The sequence below is a fragment of the Perna viridis genome, chromosome 3, assembly GCF_037379345.1.
Source record: "Perna viridis isolate PV_CMFRI_1.1 ecotype Kerala chromosome 3, ASM3737934v1, whole genome shotgun sequence".
Classification (NCBI taxonomy): Eukaryota; Metazoa; Mollusca; class Bivalvia; order Mytilida; family Mytilidae; genus Perna; species Perna viridis.
In genome coordinates this window covers 39,322,869-39,341,196 of record NC_142447.1, presented here as the reverse complement: position 1 = coordinate 39,341,196, position 18,328 = coordinate 39,322,869, and the positions used below count along the sequence as shown (strand labels likewise).

At 33.4% G+C, this 18,328-nt stretch overlaps 1 pseudogene across 1 annotated transcript; it reads right to left on the bottom strand.

Annotated features, from left to right (window-relative positions):
* Positions 1-3,268: 3,268 nt before the first annotated feature.
* On the bottom strand, positions 3,269-17,751 carry LOC148622206 (uncharacterized; annotated as a pseudogene). Its single transcript, XR_015920888.1, has 19 exons — positions 17,626-17,751; positions 16,925-17,099; positions 16,501-16,706; positions 15,020-15,149; positions 14,251-14,375; positions 13,954-14,064; positions 13,548-13,724; positions 12,945-13,202; positions 12,579-12,698; positions 12,135-12,203; positions 11,628-11,726; positions 10,835-10,957; positions 9,851-9,950; positions 8,640-8,870; positions 8,073-8,159; positions 6,831-7,115; positions 6,172-6,364; positions 5,597-5,765; positions 3,269-3,504 (listed from the first exon to the last, which is right to left on the bottom strand). The product of XR_015920888.1 is annotated as an uncharacterized LOC148622206 (transcript).
* Between the last annotated feature and the right edge of the window lie 577 nt (positions 17,752-18,328).

The window sequence follows — 18,328 nt, the reverse complement described above, 5'->3', positions numbered from 1 at the left end:
TTATTGTATGTTGTATTTGGTATTCATGTACACATGATAATTCAGCCTTCCAAAAAAGATAATTCTAATTCATAGAAGAAGTACAAATTAGGCGAAAAAAAAAAGAACTGAAAATGAAATTTAAACTTAATAACAGGGTATAAAAACAAGTCAGTAATATCTAGATTCTACTATATTACTAATTACCTGATTCCTGAATATTTAATATTAATTGTGTTTCTGGTATCTGTTTGTTCTAACTTGCATATTTTTTTGGGTTTATAAAAGTTGTCGGTAAACAAACACCACAGGGTATATCTAGAATAAACTATCGAATGTGATGCTTAGCCTATAATATTAAACTAATTTTTAGGCCCGGGCTTCATACATGTACTTGAAATAAGACCCACAAAATTTTGTTTGATATGACCCATTAGGTCCAAATACACGTCATTAACAGCATGATATTGTTCACCACCAAAACAAGATGTGCCATGAATAAGATTTAAATGTCAAGCTTTTAAGTCAACGCCTAAAACTGGACTTCATATTAAAAGGTCTGACATTGCACTATAGGTCGGACAAATTTAGGGGACTATATAGGAACCCATTGAGCCATGGGAGATTCAGGCCCCCTTGGTAACTTAGACCCTTTTTTGAGAATCTCTGAATTCCCCTCTGCAAACCAAAATACCGGAAGATTTAATAATAGTTTCCTAAAAGTGAAATTGTATAGATATTATTTATTATACACTCCCTATATAGATCTTCTTTAATTCAGGTTTCATCTTCTTTGTTCTTCTTTGGTCCTTCTTCCTACCGACGCCAATTGGCACCAATCGCTAGTTTCTTTTCTCAGGAAAAGTTTTAGTTGCTATTTTTAATTGTCCCAAATAGCGGAAAAAATAAAAAAAAATAGTCAGAAATAGAAAACACAATCTGGGATTTTGGAAACATTCTTTTTACTTATAATGCGGACGAGTGCGCTACTTTTTCCACCAATGTAGCGTTGAATTTCAGTCAAGTTAAATAAGAATTTGTACCTTTTAAGCGTTCTTTTATGGGAATAGCTCTGTGTGAGATATACATGAAATCATTTTTTACGGTCCTACTGAAAACGAGAGGAAACTGTTCAGGGATTGTAAATTCGCGACAAAGAAAATCTATATAGACTCTTACATTGTATTAATTCCATAGACTTGTAATTATAGGTCTCTGATTTCATGAAAAACTGGGAAGATTGTATTCGTAATCTTTAAAACAGACCAGGACAGTTAACCACACTGGTATGTATGGAAGTCTATTTCTGTCATCGTGATAAATAAATGTCGCGAAAAATTATCTCGAAAAGTCGTGATAATTTGGATATTTTGTCGACATAAATGACAATTTTATCTCAAAATGTCACGATAATTTTTAGCAATAGTTAAAAATGCATCTTTTTTGGGTGTTGCCTACTGAAGATTGTGGTTATTATTCATGTCAATATCCCTGACATGCTTTTAGGAGATCCTCAGGGAAGTCCTGGAATTAAAATATATGTACATATATATTCACATGTAGTTAAACTGAAATAACATAATATTATGCTGTACATCCAATTGGATGTTCAGCATGATGTACATAAAACAGATGGTACAATCTCAGTTACTTAGTGTGGGTACTTTTAAACATTTGTAAAGAAGTAAATTTTACAATTCATTTTTGTTTACTCTTACATAGTCATTTTTTTATATAAAAAAAAATCTTAAACCTCTAAATAGTGTTTTGATGTCATTTTTTATATGATGTCTTATGTATCAAATGTTTCATTTTTAAATCAAATTTTTATATGAACATTTGTACATGTACATGTATTTAAGTTTGATTTTGTTTTTTGCTATAGTTTACTTAGATTAAAGGTCTATTTGACCTTGTGTTAGTACAATGTACTTAGCACTCAAGGTCATAACATATGTATCTTCTATCGCCTTTTGTTAACAATATCTTTAAGGACTTCTCTTTTCATCAATAAAACTTGGTAGGAATGATGACTTGAACCTTGCTTTGGTTTGCTTTATTGTACATGATTGACACCAGAGGTATAGAATAGTCTTATTGGCGTATTTTATATATCAACTCCTGAAACTAAAAAAGACTAACTATTTGAACACTCATAGAGTAATTGACTTCAATATCTTTCAAAAGATTTTCAAAATAATTCAGATTTTGAATGGCTCAGTGGGAGGGTTTGACCATTCTAAGTCTCCACTAATATACAGAAATCTCTCTGTATATTGACTTTTTACATTCATGTTTAAGATTAATCAGAAAACCAAGATTCTGGTGGAAATCAAAAGAAAGTAATCCAAGAATAAAGACCAGACATGGAAAACAAACAAACACAGCAAGGACTTAAAATGACCAACATAATACGTACAAAGCAACAAAAGTACAAATGAGCAACTCCACTAAAAACTGAGAGCATGGACCAGGTGCACCGGTAGGGTAAGCATCCTCCGCTTTTATAGAAACATCCGCCAAGCTACTCACACAAAGTCAAGTCCTTGGGAGACGAAAGAGAAAAAAAAAACTATGACATGTTGAACAAATCAGTTCTCATGGCGCAGATGGATACACCGTAATGATCCACAAGTTTACGATGACGACATAAAACTTCTGTAGCGATGTATTCAATCTTGTAGCAACACAACCCTGTTCCAGAAGCCTAATTGTAAGAAGTCTATCACAGTACAAAAAGTCTGCGTAGTTACAACAAGCTCTGGCTATAACGTATGAGTTGTGATATGAACTCCATACGCAGGTGCTGAAGGGATGTTGCCACAGATGAAAGGAATTTTTGTCGTATAGTTTGGTTACATGTAAGTTTTCCTTTACCATCGATCTCTAATTGTTTGTTAAGATATGAGGCTCACTTCATAGTGTCTGTAGTATTCTTTATCTCAATTTCATTGAGGTAGATGTGATGTATCAAATCCCCGAAACTAGGATTGTTTAACGAAAATACGTCGTCTATGTATGCGGAACTGAGATCCAAGATCTGACAAAACGATGGTCCTGCCTTAGGATTAGATCAACTATAAAGTCAGCCTCATAAGAGTAAAGGAATAAGTCAGCGAGTAGAGGGGCACAATTTGTTCCCACTGGAATACAGACCGTTTGTTGACAAACGCGTTCAACACTGGACAACTTTAGAACGATGTTAATTAAAAAAATGATGAAATCTAGTTTGTCCTGTGCTTACTTCAAGTAAGACGGTCTAGTATATTAAATATAACGTGTACTGTACAGTATCAAGGCGGGTGATTAAGGTTCCTTAATCTTCTTATGTTTTTTCTTATTATGTGTATACCTTGTTCCCCGCAGTGTCTACACTTAGAACAAATGCACCAGTAAAGCATCATTATTGACCTCAGTAAAATGTTTAATACAGCAGGTACTCTGATTTTGAAGTCCATTATGTATGAATATCTGATATACCTCCATATCTTCTCTGAAATGGCTCTTTCTTTCTCAAATCTGGCACTGTTTTAGAAATACAAGGACAGAAATGAGCATTATTTATCCTGGACCTACCGGTATTTCATAAATATATTTGTTTCTTCTGATGTATACATGAGTCGTTGAATAAACAATTGGAAATAGTGTATTTTTCTATATTGACCTTTTAGTTAGCATTTAATCCTGACTCATGAAAGATGAAAGCGTCTAGTAACTGCTCGACTCTGTCAGTCTGTCCGTCACACGTAGAAGGAACTAATTTGGGTAACCCATATACAAAAAGTTTGCTTGCTTGCTCTTGTGCCTCTAGTACCAATGGGTACACTGGCCACCCAACAACTCTCCGTCGTCAATTTCTGTTTTGTGTCAGTCTGACCACACCTTGCTACTTGTATCCCTCTGCTTCCATTTCAGCTTACAGATTTCTTCTCCATGTGTTTCTTGGCCTTTCAACTTTTCTTTTCTCTTGAGCGTTTCATTGCAACGCTTGGCTGGTGATTGAGTTTGCTGGCTTTCGTCAGGTGGGGCCTATCCAGGGCGATTTCAGCTTCTTCAGTTCTGGCTCTATAGGGAGCTGTTTGGTGTTCTCCCGTAGATCTACATTTGTTATTTTCTCGGGCCATCTGACCTTCAGTATTGGTCTTAAGCAGCTGTAAATAAAGTCTTGCAATTTATTTATGGGGTATTCCGTAGCTTTCCAAAAATAAGATGATCTTAATACTGGAGTTGAACAATCTGATTTTGATATTTAATGTGATAGTACCTGCTGTCCAAATTGTTGTCATCATTCTAAAGGGTGTTTTTTCTATTCTACTTTCGATGTCTTTGGTGTCTTTTTCAGAGCCTCCTTACGAGTCTATGACACTGCAAAGATATGCAAAGAAGTCGACTTCTCCAAGAGGAGTTTACTTTACGACTGGTACGGCTACTTGTATTTACCTTAAGCACTTCAGTCTTTCTGGTGCTGATGTCAGTCTCAGCTGCTCTTTCTTAGTAAGATATCCCAAAAGCATTGAACCAATATATGTCATTCAAACGTTGCACAGTGTTGTAGTATTAGAAATGTGCACTTTTTATTATGGAGATATTTTATAGTTTTTCCTACATTTTTACATGTAATGTTAAGGATTACTACTTCATGTTGTTAAAGCTGCATTAGCTGCCAAATTTGTTCAGTTTTGATTCTACTGAATTTTGCCGATTCAATGAAATAAGTTTGCAGAAAGGCAATTGAAGTAATAAATGTCAAAAATACCTACAGAATATTGTGAATACAACGTTTTTTTTAATTAGAGAAGATTAATACCTCTGGTCAAATTATTTTTCGCCACCACTTCCGGAGATTGACGACAGGACATACACCTGGGTTAAAAATACTTCAACCTCGGTAAAAATATAACAATAACGGATACACAGGTCAGCACGTGTATTGTTTTCATTTCATTTCATCTATTCCTTGATTAGTTTTCAAATAAATAATGACATATTTGAGCCACATTATATTACAATACGTAAATTTCAAAAGGACCCTTGCGTTATATTCGAACTTTTATCTTTACCGGCAGGAGTCCGTCGGTCTTCCTTGCCGTTGAATAACCACTTTCGCCTTGCAATCAGATTTTTACTAAAGAAGCTATCCTTATAGCACATGCGCGGATTAAGGTCACTCGAAGTCACATGCATACGAATTTATCTAGGTCGATTTTTTGCCTTGCAATACAAAAAAATATATAGACACCTATTTCATGTATTTAATGCATTTTATTTGTAGATATCAAATGAAATTATACAGGAAACGTACAATTTAGTAGAAATAATTCAAAGTTAAGGCATATTTCAACAGAAACAAAAATTTACGAAAATGACAGCCAATGCAGCTTTATGGATTACCATAATGTTATATTGATTTACAATATAAGACTGACAGAAGTATCAATTAAATCTGAATATATAACTGTGTCCCTGTTTTGTATGTTATTTATCGTTTTGGTATAATAATTCCTGACCGGTTTTTTTTTAAATTTTTGTTTTGTTCACGGGTTTCGCCCTGGTATTGCAAACTTCTCATTTTTAATTTTCATAAAGATGTTTCTGCAGTTTTAGATACACGTTTTACCTGAATAAAGCGATGACAAGGTTAACCAGTAACAGATTTGATAGCAACATGTAAAATGCTGCTATAACGAAGACAACCCAATCATCGCTTTCTTCACATCTATGGATGTTACTTTCCAGTTCACCATCTCTTTCAATGAATGAACATGTACTATTCATGTTTCCAGTGCCTGTTGAAGGAGCATTTTATGATTAACCAGATCTGGCTATTTTACTATAGTGGTCATTTTTATCGTCAGGTCACCATAATAGTTAAAATTGAATAAACATGAATTCACCCTTCTATTCGCAATATTTCTGTTCCCAGTAACAAGATACAATGCATAGACAAGTAGATCTAGTGTAGTAATGATAAATCTTACTGACTATTTAAGTTGTTTAAATATTTAACAAATGACTATTTTGAAAATCATTATAAATACATGGTTTTTGAAATTCAGCGAGTAAGTAGCAAAGATCAAGCAGACCTTCCAAAAAAAAAAAAACAAAAGCAAATACAAAAAACAAAAACCGTGAAAAATGATCAGTCATTCAATCTCAAATGTTTCTCTTTATAGTATTTTTTTTATTAATTACCTGTCACACTATCCAATAATACTTCTCCATAGATTTGCCAGTAAGGAAGGTATATTATCTGCCAAATGCGCCATTGTTCTATTTTGGATGGCCACATATCGTGGTGGTTTGGGTACTTGTTAACATGGTAAATAACACCAACAGCTAACATGAACACGATCAGGATTATGATAAATCGGGCAAGGTCTCTCAACTGGAAAGTCAATCAAGATGTTTTCACTCTTATTACTCACTGGACTGTGGCTCTCATTTATAGGATGAAGAGAAATCAATAATTAATTACACCTCGTTTGGGTTAATTCACATTTTTAAGAAATCGCTGCCGCTGTCTATGATTATAAAGTTATTATGGTTAATATGACCAACTTTGATGGATTTCAAATCTAAATATTAAGAATTAGTTTGAGAATATTTGAATCGCGGAGTGCAAGTTATACAAAATAACTTGGGTTGGACAAAGAGAATTAGTCAATCATAACGATTGTTTTCATCAAATTAAATTATTTAATTTCAAAATCGTGAACAGTTATATTGAAAACAATACCATAAAATGCAAAATACAAAAGTCTTAACGGGACAATGTTTAGAGTTTTGCCAAGTATAAAATTCTCGCACTTTACATAAGGCCGGGTAATGATGGGATACGGATATATACTTACCATTTCTTTTATCAATATGACATATACCCCAATTTTGCGATAAATTAATACCACGTGGAGAAATCTCATGTGCATCAAAAACAAACTGAAACTGTATACCCGTCTTGCCCACAATAGCGTCACTTCGTTGAGGCGAAGTCCTATAGCTAAGAAGGTCAACAGATAGGACACAGTATCCAGTACGTTCCAGAAGTTGTTTATATACCTTCCAAACCTATACCATATATCAGACCAACTCGATGACGTTTGTATATCACTTTTCTGTCTTCTATGAAAGATCGGGGCCTGTTGTAAAATGAAAACAATGACCAAGACAAAAAATCTTTCAATCGTTTCAATAGCAAAAAAAAAAAAAAATGAAATTAGGGAGCCATCATTTGAGTTCAATTGGGCACCAAGGATGATATATTTTGTCCAGCATTTTAGTAGTAATCTTTGACATGACTTTATTTGTATTGCGTTTACTTCTGGAATTTCCCCCAAAGACTTCGATCTGACATTTTTTGTCCATTCTCATCCTGCATTTTTGCCCTGTTGCACGTATTACGTTTTGAACCAAACATTTTGCCTTGCTCTTTTCCGGATTTCATCTTAGCTCATTAAAACAAACTGTAGCTCCCTGTGCTGTGTCCAAAAGTATTGAATGATTAGTATTTGTTGGGTCCGAAGTCTTACAATCCATCTCTAAAATTCAAGGTTTACATTGTAAATCTCAGTTTTCTGTCTGTGTGTTTCGGCTCCATCATTAAGTGTAAGTGTTTGTAAGAACCAGGCAAAATGGGGAAAAAAAATCAGAAACATGCATGTCAAAAAGCCACCGATCTGACAATGTAATATCACTCAAGGATACTTTCTCTATTTGAAAATAACGCTATTTAATCGCTGCATCGCTGGCTTTGCTAAAAAATATTTGAAATAGAATGTTTGAAAAATGAGATTTTTGACAGAGTCTATCTGAAATGTTCATTTTCAGTGCATTTCAATGAAATTTTAACTCAATTGCCCAGCATGATATGAAAAATCTTGTCTGTTTTCCTTGCTTCCAATGGTGCAAATAATCAAATTACATGACAAAAATGATGGGTTTTGCATACCATGTTTCATCCACTGTCTGATTCTTACAGGGGCTGACATTTAAATATATGATGTTCTGATCGTTCAAACATCTTGTGTAACACTTTTGTAAGTCACAAAACTTATCAACATTGTTTTGGTAATGCAAAAATATCTAAAATGACGTACCAAGTATTCTTCCACCATATCAGACAGCATCCCAGAACTATACCCTCCAACATTAAAATTTTCTAAATGAATCATTTTCTTTGTAGATTACTGAGCTCGACCTTCAGTTTGAGTCTAAACTGAGTTTTTATCCTTATTTTTACTATTCTTCATTGTCTCATGGTCATTTCGACATGCCATATCAATGCCTTATTAGCAACTGAAAAATTAACAAATGTTAAATGAAATTGAGAATCAAAGCAGTTTTAAATGATGTGAAAACACAAGTTGCAACAAAAACATAAATTAATTTGATGTTTACCGATACAGATGAAAGACAAATTATAGACTGGTTGCTGAAAACAATCTAACCATAGAATATTTGCCGTTTATAGTTCGACATTTCATTCCCATCCGTAGAAAATAAAAGATATATTCAATATTAAAAACTACAAATTGTTTTTTTTTCATACCCGTTTTATATGTACTGATCGAATCGACAACTTTATGAAAAAGGATCTACAATAAACTCGTATAAGTTATTATTAAGTGTAAGTACAAAATGTGATCAAATCCTCACGTGTATACCTTAAATGCAACATTTAAGTTTGTTCCGAGCTTGTTGTACCATATTTTGTTGAGACATCTTTGTGAGCAAGATCAGCAATAAACTCATACATGTCATTGTTGTAAGCACAGTTTAGAGGACTGATGGTTATATCCAAAACATTGAACTCTGTATTCATTATCTCCGTAGCCTCCTTTGGGTAATCTTTATATAGTTCTGATTACATATCTAATGACCTTTTCTCGAAGACTCTGTAGAATGAAGCAAAACTTATGTTAAAAATATTATTTCCATATAAGTAGAAGTTAAGAAAGCAGAGTTTGTTTGAGTTATATAGGTGCGCTTTTCAGTTGCTTTTGGATTTTGAACTACATGAAGCTTACAGGAAAAGCGAGTACTCTTTCGAGGTAGATACACTTTGTTGTCTTTTGTTATTAAAGTGTTTATATTCTGTATCGATCTCAAGAGTTGAATCCGAATTCAACAAATTTTTATAGTTCGTTCTTTTTGTTGTATTTTTCCACCACTGTCCCAGGTTAAGGGGAGAGTTTTATCCTAGCCACATACTTTATGTGCCTCTGGAACTTGTAGTCCCATGGTTGTCGTTCTTTGTTTTTGTTTGTTTATTGTTATTCGTTTTTACAATAGATTAGGTCGATTTTCGTCATTTATGAATAGTTTTGGGCCTTTTACAGCTTGCAGAACGGTATGGGCTTTGCCCATCGTCGGAGACCGCGTGGTGACCTGTAGAAGTTTAATTGTTCGTTGCTTGGCTTTTGGTAGATGACTGTCTCATTGACAATCATACCACAGTTCCTATTATTTACTGTATCAACCCATTTCTGTTTTTAAGAAATACACTACGTAGCATTAATTTTCGAAGATAGTTATTTTCGAAATTCAAAAGCCGAAGCAAAAAAGATAAAAAGATTATTACGATTCATCATTCACATAAATAGTTTTATTACACGCAAATGTATGATAATTAACAAATAACCTAATAAGTATGATGGTAAATTGAAGAAAACAAATCAATTGGCAGTTTCCTCCCTTTGATTACAAAATATTGACACCTTGTCAAAAAATATTTATCAAAATAGGCATGTCAACGGGTCTTCACAACAAATAATAAGACCCGTCATAGCGACATCATAAGCATTTGTCGTGTTATAGCTAGCTTTTACCTTTAAAAGCTTACTTCGCACGCGCAACAATGTCTTTAAAAACTTACTTAGCATGCGCAACAAGGTCTTTATAAACAGACTGATCAGCACTTTCTTTGGCGATGACAGACATTCTTTTGAGTGCTCCATAAGCAAGCAGTGCGGTTACTGGAAACACAAGTTTTTGGTTATTTGAATTAAACAAACAATGAAATTACATCTTTTATAAAGAAAACAACTCTTTCACCAGTAAGTGATCTAACTTCAATTTTCCTCGAGGTTACAAATGTACTGTTTTAATCTGTTGGTAGATCATACATTTGATGGCACCATAATTGAGTCAATGTTTGAATCCTTTTTAATTTGTATTTAATAGTCAGATCTACTGTTTAGAAGCTTAAACGGACTACACACAGTAAAGTACAGTAAAAGGAGTCCTGTACTCTATACAACTGAATCTGTTATATAACGATATATGCTTTGAGTGATTCTGAAAATTGTGTAAGTTGGAGGTAATAGAAATACAATGAAAAGGTGTTGATTCGTAAAAAACTTTCATTTTACGAATCAACAGCATTTCATTGTTTCTGATATTGTATTTACGCCCCTGAATCAACCTTTGAATTCTGATTAGGCATTTTGTGTATATTCGTTTTGGGTATGTATTTGATATTTTCAGTAGTATTACATTCATTCAGTAAAACGTTCAAAAACGTTTCGAGCGGAACCATAACCTACAGCAAGCTTTGACCCATATTGTGATGACACGGAGTTCTGACACTCAGCCAGTTCGTGAGTTCAACTATTTCTAGATTTTCCGATCGGAATTTTAATTTTAATATTGTTGTAGTTATTATAGTTGCCGGGCATGTGAAAACAAATTGAAATGTGCTTGCAATTTCTTTTACATTACGACGGCAAAATGTTTTATTTTACGTATTGTACTATTAAACAAAAAAAGAATGAAATCCAGTCGGATAAATCCTTACACTTATTATACTTATATACTTATTCCGTTTTGATTGCTCCCTAAAACAATGTACTTGGCTTACAGAGTTGGTCCTCACACCCATTCCAGAACAGTGTTGCTAATTGCGGTCTATGAGCAAATAACGACCAAATCAAAAGATCTTGATAACTTGTCTTACTACTACGATCGTTTGTCGTGTTTGCTGCTAAAATATTATATAAACGGTTCAATATAACCGTCTAAAAATAGAATTGAATATCGTTTGTCATTGCCTTCTGTTATTCAAAAATCGACAAAATATTAACGAGCCTCTGGAGAGTTTCTTTTTTTTATTGATGAATTTAAATAGCAAGTCATTATGAATAATATTTGGCGATGTGATATACATTTTCCTCGAGTTGAAAAACATACTTCACTTATGATTAGATAGATTTACTCAGTTGGTATATTTTGAATATCATAAATATTTCCTCACAGATGACAGTTATCAGTTTGCTCGGGTGATCAATCAAAACGATGGTAGCAAAATAAAGTTTTGTGTGTAATAAAAATCCAAAGCCCCGTTTAAATATAATTAATTGATATCACAGTTTAGATTACTGTGTACGGTAAATATCCAAAGAAATGGGAAATAGATCAGGAGGCATAGTCCGAAGAGAAACAACAGCTGTGGGTAATATATCAGTTGGTTACAAAAGTACTTTTTTTTATTATACGTTAAAACACGCGAATGAAGCAATTCCATTATACTCACAGTGTTTGAAGAAAAGCGAACATTTTAATGATTTCATGTTAATGCCTATGTTAAAATTATTTAAATGCACCTATTTTTATCCACGCTACAGTATTCATTTATTAACCATTCAAAAACTCACTTCTAGGATAATGGAGAAATTCAGCACACAATCCCTAGCTGACTGCAAACAACTGTTTGGATCATCAGAATCAAACAACTGCTTTGATGCTTTCTTTCTCTTAAAACGAATTATAGGAAATTAATATAATTGAATATTTCATTGTAAATAAATATTTTTTTCAAAATGGAACAGGAAAGATAATCAGAGAAGTTCAAAGCTCAATAATATGTAACTCACCTAGCTACCACAACCGGAAGTAGGTTTTTTTTTCTAAATTGTACGAGGAGTTCCGATCAAATAACATGTGGGTCTTTGAAACGTGTCGAATACATTTTAAAGCTTGAACATTATAGATAGAGATGTAGCGCTTTGTTTTGATCAAAGTTTCTTAAGTGGTCAATATAATAATTTTTTATATGAATTTCTTTATACATTTATGAGCCAACCTCTATCTCCTATTCGTGTAAACTGCCGCAAACCATGTTATTTCGTATTACCTATTCATAGTTTCATTTTTCGGCTCACCTTTAGTATGGAGTGTAGATGTTGACAGTCCATATAATTTATGGGTTGACACAGCTTGCATTCTACAGTCTAGCAGAAAAAAAAATACAAGTAATCTATCAGGTTTTCTTAAACTTATGGCATTTTCCGCCTTCAAGATAGTTAATCATTTAAAATTTGAATACAGAACTTATAAAACGAGGTAATTAAAATATACTCCAACCATACCGAAGCACCAGTAGGGTGAACACTTTGTGTTTTTCTGTTCACACACACACACACACACACACACACACAGAGTTACGAATGTTCATTTACTATTTAGGCGAGACATTCGTAATGACGATGATCAGTTTCCTTAAAGTTTCTATAATATTCTTCATTCTTCTTTTTGCCTTTAAACTTATCGAATGAGATTCAACAACTCATTGCTGACGAACGAAACTTGTTACTTTTTAAGATAACCTCTTTATAAAGCTGTGGCATACTAGTCACTTTCAGCTCGATGTCGTGTTCGCGTAATAAAACTGCAACATAATCCAATTTATCTGCTTCAATCGCCTTTACCAAGAGCTTTGCGAAGTTCTGAAAAAAAAATACAACAACTCAAAAACGTAAATCTTTTTCAGATGCTTGTATAAAAAATATATTCTCTTCCAACGTATTCGTTAGACTCTTCACTTTTGAAAGAAGTAAATGAAATACACATGTTTCAGATAATATAGAAACAATACAATGCATAATCTGTTGAAAAGCGCAGACAATGGATACAGCATAGTACAGAATCTATAATGTTTGACCCTGAAAATAGATGATTTAAATTCTACATACTTCTCGGCGTTGTTCATTGTTCTCTGAGAAATGAGTCTGAATAAGTTGATAAGCAACGAAGAAGTACAAGGGAAATGAAGATGGATTCAACCAAGTGTCCCCGGTCCGCGTTGTCCTGGTAACTAAAAATGAACTAGCGACATTGGCTGCAAGCATTCTTTGTGATCCAATAGACGAATCGGGTATGTTAGAACCATTTTCCTCCTCTGGTGTGGCGAATGCTATTGGAGGTGGTCTCAGGGTTTCTGTCGTATCACTCTAGCCTGAGGTCCGACAATATAGTATTCGTGGTATATCATCAACGAAACTTATTTAAGATAGATAAATCAATACTGCAAACCCTTTTCGACCATTATTTCATTGTTAGCTTAAAAGTTTGGCATTGATTATCAAAGTAATATTCTAGAAGTTACCAATACACCTGTCAAAGAAACATTTACATTCAAAGTAATATATTATAGGAAAAGACGCCAATACATCTGTCAAAAAAAACCCATCTGTCAAAAAAATCCAAGCAGACAAAAAAAAAAAAAAAAACATTTCCATTCCAAGTAATATTCCAGAAAAAGACGCCAACACACCTTTACATTTACATTCGATAACTTTGTAGACATACTTGCAATCTGGTCCATATTTGGTAGAGGAAATAATCTCATAAGGCGTCTTTGTTTGTCTGGTTGGCCTCATGGTGCCTCTAACAGCCCAACAGCTAAGTATAGCATCCGTGGCCGTATCTGACAACGAACTCCTCTGAGGATCTTTTATGTCATAGACAGATATCTGCATTTAAAAAAAAAATGGTTACATTTTTTTTTCTTATAATGTTACCTTTTCAGACCAAGAATTATAAAAATATTAAAATATATCTGAATACTGTCGTTTACATGTTGTGTATGACTTAACATTTTGTTAGATTGAGAAACTATAGATAATCTATACCGGTATTTCCTTTGCGATATTACTTATCACGTTCTGACAATGTCATGCAACCAGAAGTCTAACATGTTACCAAATGTTCTTTTTTCTTAATGGTTTTCATCAAATTTGTAACTTTCTTTAGTTCCTCTTTGTCCATACGAGTTCCAATAACAACGGTAGTTTACTTTTCAGTATCCTCTTTCTGAAAACAAAAATTATACATTCCTCAGTCTAAATTAGAACAAGTTGGAACTATTTTAGCAGAAATATTATATTCGTTACACTGTAATATAACACTACTTCCATTTTTTTCCAAAGCTATATAAAAAGAATAGAAATATTTAATACATACTAGATATGTTCACACGACTTTGTAGAAAATTCATACCCATGCTCAAGAAATTCTGCAATGACATCTGAAGCTTTTCCGGATCCTTTAGTAATGACTACTGGTATGTTTTATTGTTTTCACATCACCTTCCGCTACCAGGACTATTTCAGGTATCTGCATTGCTGTAAAGCATACGACTATTATGCATACGCATCAAATAAAGAACCATTTTACATTTTACATGCGAAAACCACCTGCTAACAGTTTTGACTCGATTATTTAATTTGCATTTTCACCAAAAAGTCATTATGCGCAGGTTCTGAATCCTTTCCATTTCGAAAAACTAAATTTTTAATGACAGATTTTTAAGTGTTTTTGGATGTACCGCTTAATGTTGCATTACAGAGTATAGTATGACACGAACGTTCTAAGGCACCAACCACTTTTATCTTGAGGGGGGTGTCGGATTTGATATCCAATAAGAATATGTTTTTCGCCGATGCGCACAATTTTTATATACATTTCAGCAGTAACCGAAATCGTTATTTTTATTTTGAAAACTTTCCTTGAGTAATTCGATAAATAAAGAATCTTTATTTTTATTTTTCTAATGGTTGAGCAAAAAGATTTTTTTCTAAAAAAAATTGGAATATCCATTTAAAAAAATCCACTAGTAAAATGGTCGGTGCCTTCAACATCCATACTGCCGATAAAGTTATTAACGTTTTCGCTCCATATTAATTGGTAGCATTTTAGTTAGTACATGTGACAGGAAATGAGCTCAAGCAAACCAGAGTCAAAAAATTTTGTATCGTTTTATAATTACTCAAATCCTTGTGTAGTCTCATAATTTTGACCCTTTCCTCCCCTATTTTCTTCAGGAGGCCGGCATGGATCTCTATATAGTTATCTTCTGGTATTCTAAAAGTATTGTGATCTTCATCAGCGTCATGTATCTGTGCCATAAGAGAAAGTTTTTAGATAGTCAACTAAATATTCCATAGAACAATCACAGAAGAAAATGCCAATGAAACTGGTAACATTTCTCTGTTGTCTTTGTCTTATTTACACTACCCAGGAATACTTTTTATTTAGAATTGAGAATACACACAGTGGGAGGCAGAAGGAAGTAAAACTGTTATTGAAGAAGAGTGTCATTTCTTTTTATTTTGTAATAGTAATCAATGAAAAACACTGTTTGGCCACTATTGGAGAGAAAATGCTTGTTTTAATATATAAAAAAATACAATTAAGTGAGTCTTATGGAAGAAGATGGGATTGCGATTACTCAGAATTCAATTTGTCATTTTATAAACACGTAAAATGTGCTAGTTTTCTTTATGTGTTTTATTAACACATGTGTTGTGATTTACACGTGTAAGCATTCTGTTATGTAGTTGTAAGCTTAAAATAGTTACCATTAATTAGGCGCATCAGTTATGAACGTATCTTATCGACCAGTAATTAGGAGCATCAGTTATGAATTACTCGTGTAAGCATTTTGTTATGTAGTTGTAAGCTTAAAATAGTTACCATTAATTAGGAGCATCAGTTATGAACGTATCTTATCGACTTTAAAACGTCTTATATGTTGTGGATTTTCATAGATTTCATCTTAAGATTTAATTTAATATCCATTATGCCTTTATGGTTGTATGTCCGCATCAGTACAGTTGTGATTTTATGTCGGGTCGGTTTATGTTAGTTTTGCTTTGGGCTTAGGCACCTTATATACATGTAACATAATAACATGAACTTTACAGAAGTTTTATAGTCGTCATCACGGACTCGTGGATCGTTACGGTGTATTCATCTGCACCCTGAGAACTGATTTGTTCAGTGTGTCATATTTTTTTTCTCTTTCGTCTACCCTGGACGACTTTTTATGAGCAACTCGGCGGGTGTTTCTAGAAAAGCAGGGGATGCTTACCCTACTGGTGCACCTGGTCCATGCTCCAAACTTTTAGTGGAGTCCGAATTGCTGATTTACTTTTGTTGTTTTGTATATATTATTTTGCTTATTTTATGTTCTTTGTAGTATGTGTCTATTTTCCATGTCTGGTCTGTGTTCCTGGATTACATTCTTTTGATTGCCGCTAGAATTTTTGGTTCCCTTGATTTTATACCAGAAAGTTAATATAAATGCTACAATTAAAACAATGACTGCGATTATTCAAACCAATTATAAAATAAAATTAGTTTTAGATTAAATAATCAAATGTCTAGATCGCTGGAATCACGTAAGCTGCAACATATCTTCTTTTATTGACAACCTCTTTTGAATATTCATGAGTGATGCGTGCTGACCTCGGTTTCGCTTCGTTCAGGTTGTAATTTGAAAAGCTGAATTTTAGCCTTCTGAGCGTTTCTCCAAATATCAACATGTTTGACCCTATTCTGCCTGCCACTTTCTTCAGAAGCATTTTGACCGTTTATTTCCCAATAATTTTCTACGGCTTTCTGAACAGTTTGGCTTAACTTTCCCTCTCCGCCCGTGTGGAATATCTAGCACTCTACAATCATAATACATTGTTTACGAAACCGTTTGGGAATGTTTTAGTGACTGAGGATAAAGCATTTCGTGGACGTACGAATTAATCAATATTAGAGTTACTTAAAACTGTTCCAATTTAAAAACAGAAGTTTGCAAGAACTTAAAAGGAATTAAGACAAAAATCCGTTACAATGTGCCATCATTTTAATTGTCGTTAACTTGTATTGGTATTCTTACCATTTGCACCCTTGGCTGTGTCAATAAGACTGCTTTGGAAAGTTGACTTCTCCCATGTGCTGGGTACAATACTTTTAGAATCACCAATCACTGATATGACAAACCATGGTTTCAATACACCGCGTCTTGAGCAGTCATTACAGATAGAATTGGAATCGCTGGCCATTGTTAAAATCTGCTGATCATAAATTATGATAAAACATGATCACTGATATTCCACGAGCATTAAATATTGGTTTGGAAGTTGAAAAATGCAGTATGGACATGTATGTCTTTATGAAAAAAATGTCATAACAAGAAATACTAAAGCATTCTTAATTTTTCGTTTATGCAGATAGTCAATTGTTGGAAATTATGATTTTTCAAACCAATGAATGGTAATTGGACGATAAGATATGTAAGGCTTATAAAGAGGGTTAGAAATAAGGTTCCTAGATTCATATTACGGAAATAAAACTGTGAAAAATTATAAAACACTGAAATGGATTTTCATTATGATTGAGAATGCAGAATGAAATAGTTTTTTTACACTATTCCAAAGAATGTATATTATATTAACAGCACTAATATCTTTTATCATGAATTCGTTAAGGGCACTGAAAGCCGAGTTTAGTGTTCTCTATTATCACGAAAACAATCAGCAAGTTGCACGTGGAATGATAGGAAACAAATGGTGATACCCAGTAAATACACGTACTTACCTTTAAGGGGTCCTTCTTTTTCTATCTACCAAAACATGATGTAAAGACAGTATTCATAGATAGTTAAAATGACGGAGACAAACTTCCTCTTTATTACTCGTTATTAATGTATTTTCTGGAGTTGACACCTATCCCAAACTAAAGTCAAAGGTACGCGACTCCCATTGTTAAACATTTAATATAAAATGTGCAGTATGTTTTATTGATCATTGTATACATTTAATAATACATATATTCTTCGTTCAGTAATAGTCTTAGTTTTGATGACTTGCAAAACATATCCTAAATCATCTGACAGTACAGTGTCTAAGCTATAGTCCTAATATCGACATTGTGTATGATTTTGTAGAGGATTTGGGTATTAATAATCGATATATCTAATTGTACACAAGGAGTTTCATTATAAAACGAGTTACTAAGAATAACCTTTTATCCAGCCTATAAAAATAATGTAACGCAAGAAGTTTTTCTCTATGTGCATGTTTTGTCAAGTGGAAAGCAAATGAAAATACACGTATACCATAGAGGATAAATTCGAAGGCACCATACGTTCGAAGTAAATCTCAAGAATCATTTCAGTTCAAAGTCGCGTAATCAATCAAATGGGTCTTGAAATGGATGAGTCTCGACAATTTAACCTACTGACGAATCTTAAGATAACACAACCTGTCCTAAACACTTTTTGAATAAGTTAAACTAAGAA